The sequence below is a fragment of the Cajanus cajan genome, chromosome 9 (genome assembly GCF_000230855.2).
Source record: "Cajanus cajan strain Asha chromosome 9, NIPB_CcT2T_4, whole genome shotgun sequence".
Classification (NCBI taxonomy): Eukaryota; Viridiplantae; Streptophyta; class Magnoliopsida; order Fabales; family Fabaceae; genus Cajanus; species Cajanus cajan.
Genome location: NC_138525.1, coordinates 56,705,581 through 56,713,132, shown reverse-complemented (window position 1 = coordinate 56,713,132; position 7,552 = coordinate 56,705,581).

Here is a 7,552-nt window from a genome sequence, read left to right as displayed (position 1 = left end):
ATGAATAATTGAGATACTTGCAATACAAATCATGGTTCAACTTGCATAATATTCCAGAGTTACAATATCAAAGTAATATAACTACGTGATTAAAAGAAATAACTAAGAGAACTATGCTAATTCTACTCCTAAAAAGCAAAAGAAAAGTGGCCGAGAGTCAGTCATACCCAAAAACGATCTTGTGCACGAAAGCCATATGTGTGTGTAGGCAGAGAGTGCTTCAGAAGTTAATTCAAGTATGAGTTTTTTCGACCTCCGTGAAGGTACGTAGCTTCTGTATTTATAGAGCCAATCAAGAACGGTTAATTTCATGCATGTACGCCACTAGGGGATAACCGCTATCCACTATGCTTGTTGCGTGACTCTAAATTGTAACTTCCCATAACCGTTCGCCTCACGCTTCAACTTTACTCGATTCGACCCTTAATAACCACCTTAGTGTGCCTTAACTGTTAAGATCCCTTCAATAACACCTCTACAATTTCGAGTTACTATTACATTCTCGAGTTGCTATCGAGACCGCGTTATAGCTTAACCCCTTAATGAACAACAGATAAATTTTCGAGCACTCCTTTGTTCAATTTAATTAATTCTATTCGAACACATTCCCATGTGAACAAATAAGGCTCTCAATTTAATCTTGGTAGATGTTTAACCTTTATCTTTTGTTTCGAGTAATTTTCACACCCTTTTCGAGTCACATGATTTTCGGGTAAGCCTAACACTTCCCTTACAAAGACAACAAGGCAGTGCCATAGAAATATGATCTATCACATAGTGGTGCAATCAGAAGCTGATAAAAATGAACAACAAAGTGAGGGAACTTTTGTTGATGGAACAATATTGTTGCAAATATTATTGGGATAGGTAGTGTAGACACCCAATTTCGTCCGGGGGGCACACAAACAAAGAAATGGACCTCCGTTATGAAGGAAAAGAGCTTTTGAAGCAGGCAAACAACAAGATAGGACATCAGAAGGCCTAAAGGCAAAAAAAAAGGTGGTTTTAGTAGCCCGGAACGGGCCGTTCCAAAATCGGAACGGGCCGTTCCCAAGTCCGGAACGGGCCGTTCCCAAGTCCGGAACGGGCCGTTCCCAAGTCGGGAACGGGCCGTTCCGAGACTCATAAAAAGGCATAAAATTGTAGGCTGGAACGGCCGTTCCATACCAGAATGGGACGTTCCAAACCCCATCAAAGGCCAAAATTTTGTACCCCAGAACGGGCCGTTCTGGTCCCCCAGAACGGGCCGTTCCGTTTTCAGAACGGGCCGTTTAAGGGTACGAAATTTGCCCATAATGATTGGGCCAGAACGGGCCGTTCCGAATCTGGAACGGGTCGTTCTGGCCCCTTTTGGTTCCTATAAATTGAAGCTTCGGGCACAGTTCTCAAGGGGGCCAGAGAAATTTCGAATAAGACTCCTTTGAGCACGAAAATTCTCTATTTCTCTCCCTTCTATTATATTTTTTGAGATTTGTGTCGCATCTCTATATTCTCTCTCCCCCGTATTGTATTTCTTGAGATTTGTGAGACATACTATAGTGTGAAAGGTCGCCACAAAGCACCTTTTTCATATTTGAAGATTCAATAAAGCTTGTTCAAGAGGTATTTCAGCTAATCTTCTTCTCTTCCTTTTATTTCTTATCTTTATCTCTTTTTTTGTTATAATAAACGTCATAATGTAGATATTTTAGGGTTAATCGCTTAATTTATATTTTAAGCATGATTTATATTTTAAGCATGTAAATAAAATATTAATAAAGGGGATTCAATATTTAATTTATTAATTCTTATAATGTTAACTTCATCATAGGGTACCAATTGAGGGCGCTGTAGGGGTGCTTAATACCTTCCCTACACGTAACCGACCCCCGAACCCAATTCTGGTTATCAAGGTCATAGTTGGATCTTTAAAAAACCTTTTCTTTTTCCAATGTTTTGAGTAAAATATTGGTGGCGACTCCATGAACCTATTTTCAAAAACCATTAATTAAGGATTAGTCTGGTGTCCAGGCATCCCTTAATTAATGAGACTTTTAAAAGGATGTCTAAACCATAGTCGCGAGATCGGAAATTTTCGGGTTGCAACAGGTAGGATGACTTGTATTGGCAAAATCTACACTCTTGGAGAATTGAGGAGTGAGGGTTCGACAAAAAGTCTCAAAATGAAGAAGAAAACACTCAATGAATAAGTTTAAGAAATGCAGAAATGTCATTGATAAAAAAATGATAAGAAGTTGTAGTTTCTCAAATTTATTTAACAAATTGAGTTTAAGATTATCAACCAATTCAATCTTATGTTAGGGAGGATATCACTTTTATCCTCGTTGATAAATTCTAAGCATCATAAAGAATTGTTGACGAAAATATTGAATGAAGCACATGTGCCTCATGATATTCCATTAGACAAGTTTAAGGACATTATTAACAATAGCACTGTTAATAATTACTTCACTTTCATATGTGAGGAAAATCTCAACCGAGGAAAAAAGGGAACATATATTTGTAAAATGTTTAGATCACATTCTAGTTAGGGTGTTGATTGATAATAGATCTATATTGAGTGTTATACCTAAAAGTTCACCAAATCTTAATTTTCAAGTAAATGCATTTCTCTACTTAAAAAAAATATAAACAACCAAATTCAAATTATTTGATATGAAATATTTGACTCGCTCAACAAGAAGTCTATTTCATAATGCAAAAATTAGAATATACAACAATGACAAGAGAAATATAAAAATAACAACTATAAGAAGAGTAAGTTATACATAATAAAAAAATAAGAGAAAATCATGAAAAAAAATATTATTATTTAACAATTTTTATATGTGAATAAATTACTTAAAGAGTGCTTAGTATGCGAAATATTTTTTTTATAAATTTTAAATTGAGAGTTCAAACTTTTCATGTTTCATAGCTATTTTAAAAGAATCAAGAATATAGTTTTTTGATAGTTATTTTTATCTTTTTTTTACACCAAAAGAATTCTCATAGGGGTGAGAATCTCACTTTTTGAGTTAGAAGAAAAATTCTCTATATATATAAATATCAAAATATTTTTTTTTCAAAATAAGAAGTTTTTTTTCCTTTCTCATTCTAATTATCTTTCTCCTTTTTTCTCTCTCTCACACACTCTCTCCTTCTATTTCTATTTCTATTTCTCCTTCACTCTCACTCTTACTTTCCCTCTCTTTCTCTTTCACTAGCTTTCTTTCTCCATCTATTTCTCTTTTGCTGTCTTTTTGTCATTATCACTCTCACTCCCCCCACTTCCTCTCTCTCCCTCTCATTCCCATATATAGGGGTGGGCAAAAAAAACTAAACTGAGTTGAACTGAACTGAACTGGTGGTGAACTGTACTATAAAAAACTGAACTGTTTGTAAAAAAAATTGAACTGAACTGTTTAAAAAAAACTGAACTGAACTGAACTGTTGTAAAGTTGAACTGTACTGAACTATAAAAACTGAACTGAATTATAAAAATTGAACTATTTTTATAAAAGAATAAAAATTAAATGTGTTTAACATGTTATGTCTTAATAGATTAGCTCGATAGTCTAATAACCAAAATTTTAGAAAAAAAGTGATTTGAAAAAAAATTATATCAATTTTGTTAAACTTAACGGATCAATTGAGCTATGTTGAACTACTTATTTTTAGGCTTAAAATTCACTGAGTTTGTTTGACTTAATTTTATATTTTTTTCCTTTGAAAAATTTAAATAAAATGGAAAATAAAGTAAAGTTGACAAATGTGTCCTATTTTGATAGATCAATGAGTCAAAATTGTTCAATTCAAAATATCATAACAGTTTAGTGCAGTTTAAATTGCAGTTCAGTTCAAGTTTTTATAGTATAGTTCAGTTCAGTTCAATGACACAAAAGAATAGTTCAGTTCAGTTCGTCTGAACTAATATTTAGTTTAGTTCAGTTCATATGAACTACTTTTAAGTTCAGTATAGTTTTTATAAGTTCAGTTCAGTTCAGTTCGTTTTGCCCACCCCTACCCATATATTTATTTCTCTCCCCTTTTTTATCTCATTATTTCTTAATCTTGTTAATTTTAATAATATTATTAAATTTTATTTTATTTTTACAATTTAATGATATTTGCTAACACTTATTTATTTATTTATTTGAATGAAATAAAATAATATATTTTTATCTTTCTTGTTTAATATGTAACATTTTTTCTTTATTTATTTCTTTTGTTAAATTTTATATTTAAATAATTTTAATGATACATTTTTAATGTTTTAAAATAGTTTAATATCATATTTATAATAAATTTTATGTAAATAAATATATCTAATGAGATTATTTTAATAAAGAATATTCTTTTAAAAATATTTATATTCCAAAAAATATATTATTATAATAAAATATGAAAATCTTTAATTTTTGAAGATCTTGTATCAATATTTTCAAAAAAAAATATGAATAATTAAAAAAATTGTAATTATTTTAAAAAATAATAATTTTCAAGATTTGTGAAATCCAAAAATCATGATTCCTACCAAACGCCTCCTTACAGTATAACGTGGATTGATTATTTTAAATGAATTCGGATTTTTTTTCTGTTGCTGTTGTTAACATTGGCTATTGACTTTACATATTAAAAAGTTATTCTTACACCACAAATGTTATGCGTCCGTCTCTTATGAAATTATATAGTTTAGTTCATAATATAGCGTCTATAAGGTAAGCTTTATTACTGAATATTTAAGATGGATTTATCGAAGTATTTTTTTCTTTGGTAAAAAATACAAGTATTCATTTTATTGGAGTTAATCTTATTCAAATAGACTAAAATTATTATAATTTTTTTTAAGTATTTAACATAATAGTTATACTTTCAAATCTTAAACTTAAAATTATTAATTAAATTAAAGCAATATTTATTAATTAGTTAACCGATTCAAGTATGGTTACTCTTTGAAAATTTCTAAAAAATAAAAGTTCTTACGGCTTAAAAAACTATGGATTAAATATACTTTTGCATGGTATTTGATAAGAGAAGACTGAAAGAAAAATAATTTTTGTATTTTTTTTTTCAATTTCTAAGAGAAAAGATATGGAGAATGGGAAGAAGCAAAACTCCTCTTCCATCGAGAGATTTGAAGAAGAGGATAAAAATTTTAAACATTTTTAGTATAATATCTAAAATATTTTTACTTATATTTTAAAGTTTAAAATTATTAAGACAAAAGTCAATTAATTTTTAAATTATATTTCTTCCTCCTATAAAACAAATAAAAAATATTATTTCTCATCCTCTCCTTTTCAACTAAATTAAATTTTTAACTTTTTTCCTCTCCTCTTTTCCTTTCATTTGAATCAAACAAGATCTTTGATCTATATAATATATCACTTATTTTTATTTTTATTTTAGTCCATATAAAATTATTATTTTAAATAGTCATAGTAATATTTCTTCTCTTGATTTCAGTTCTTATTATTATATTCCTTATGACACATATTTATTTTTTCTATTTTGTCCTTATAATATATAAATATATTTTTTTAGTCCGTACTAAAATTCATCAAGAAGACTAACTCAAAAATAACAAAATACTGTGATAAGAACTAAAATGAAATAAGAAAGAAGAAAATGAAAGAGAATTTTTTTTTTACAAAGACTAAAATAAAATTAATATATTTAAGTTAATTTTTATATATTTAAATCCTACAATGATTAAAAAACTAGGATTCACTTAATAGTAGGAAGTTAAGATAGTATATACAAAATTATAAGTATAAGTTTGAATCATAGAACCGTTATTATAATTTTAATAAATAAATTTTTTTTATCATAATTCAATGGAAACTTAATGAAAAAAATTAATGGACCTTATTAAAATAATTTTTGAAACAATAATTACATATCTTGTTAAAAAAAAATTAAGAAACGGTTGTTTCCCAAGATAAAATTATATTTTCAAAAATCATATTCTTAGGAGGCGTTTATTTATGAGGATATTTGGAAAAGTGTTTGATTCATTTTAATATTTCCAATAATATTTTCTAAAATTTAAGATAATTCAATAAAAATAAATTAAAAAAATATAAAAAATAACTTCGTATATTATTATTTTTTTGGTTCGTCCGGGAGTATCAATAACAATAACAAATCTTCTTATTACGTTGGAGGCACCTCAAAAGGTGAGATAACTGATCTTAAGTTTTAACGCGACTGCATACATATATAAGGCAGGATTCAAACCCCTAACCTTGCTTAAGGATGGATTAATCCCTACTGCTGAACCACACGCTTGGAATTTCTTATATTCTTATTGAAATATTATTCACTCACTCTTTTATTACGAAAATAAAACAAACTTAACCATAAAAATAATTTTGAGAATAAAAAATATCTAAAAGTATCGTTATATAACCTTCAAACAGTGGGAAATAAACACTTACTTCAATATTTTCGAAAATAGAGAAAGATTTTTTTTTAATAAAAAAAGTGTTAAGTGTTGCTTGCAATAAAATAGAGCGCAGGTCTTATTCGGTGAACTTTGATGATTTGATGAAACCTGACACAAATGTATGCACGAGTCAGAACCGCGAGTTTCATAATGTGATTCCACTTTATAAATATCAACCTTTTTAAAAGTTTAATTCATCAATTACTTCTGTTTTTTCTGGTCAGGAATCTGATTCCAATTTGAACCCTTTTTTCGTAGATTCTTGTTCTTCATATCCTTTTCTTTTTCACATATCCATTCATCATTATTCAATTACTCTCTTTTTTATATATTATATTTATAAAAGAGTAAAATATATTTTTACTTTTTGTGTAATTTTTTAAATTTGAATTAATTCTTTAAATTTTTTTTTGAATTTGAAAATGCATCATTTTTATCTTCAAAATTATTTTTATACAACCTTATAATAAATAATATAGGATAAATTGAATGAAAAATATAGTATATATATATTTTTAATTTGTTAATTCTTTATATTATTTGTTTAATATAATAAAATATATCATTTTTTAATTAAATCATGTATCTAATTTTACAAGATAAATATTTATATTTTAAAATATTTATGTATAACGATACTAAATCCTTTTAAGTGAGATGACATGATAATTAGTCCGCTTCTCCAATAAAAATTGATGAATAATATATATTTATACCAATAACATAAATATAAAAAAAAATATATAAGGATCTATATCGTTTCATATATAACCTATAAAATGTTGAAATCGACCTTGAACTAAAACAACCAAACATGTCTCATTGATTTTCATAACATCTCCTATTGTATTGTGAAGTATACTAATGGTATGAGATAAATTTATTATGTTAAAAAAAGATAAATTATCTTTTATTATTAAAATAAATTATATTAATGATAATAAGATTTAAACATAAATTGATTATTGTAACTTTTTTTAGTAATGGAGGGTTGAGGTAGAATTAACAATAATTTTATAAAAACAAAAACAAACTGTATTTTGCTGTTAAGTCCAAATTCCTTCATCTACCTTGTTAAAAACTCTAAAAACCGCAACAGCTATAAGCAATGCTGGCAGCTTG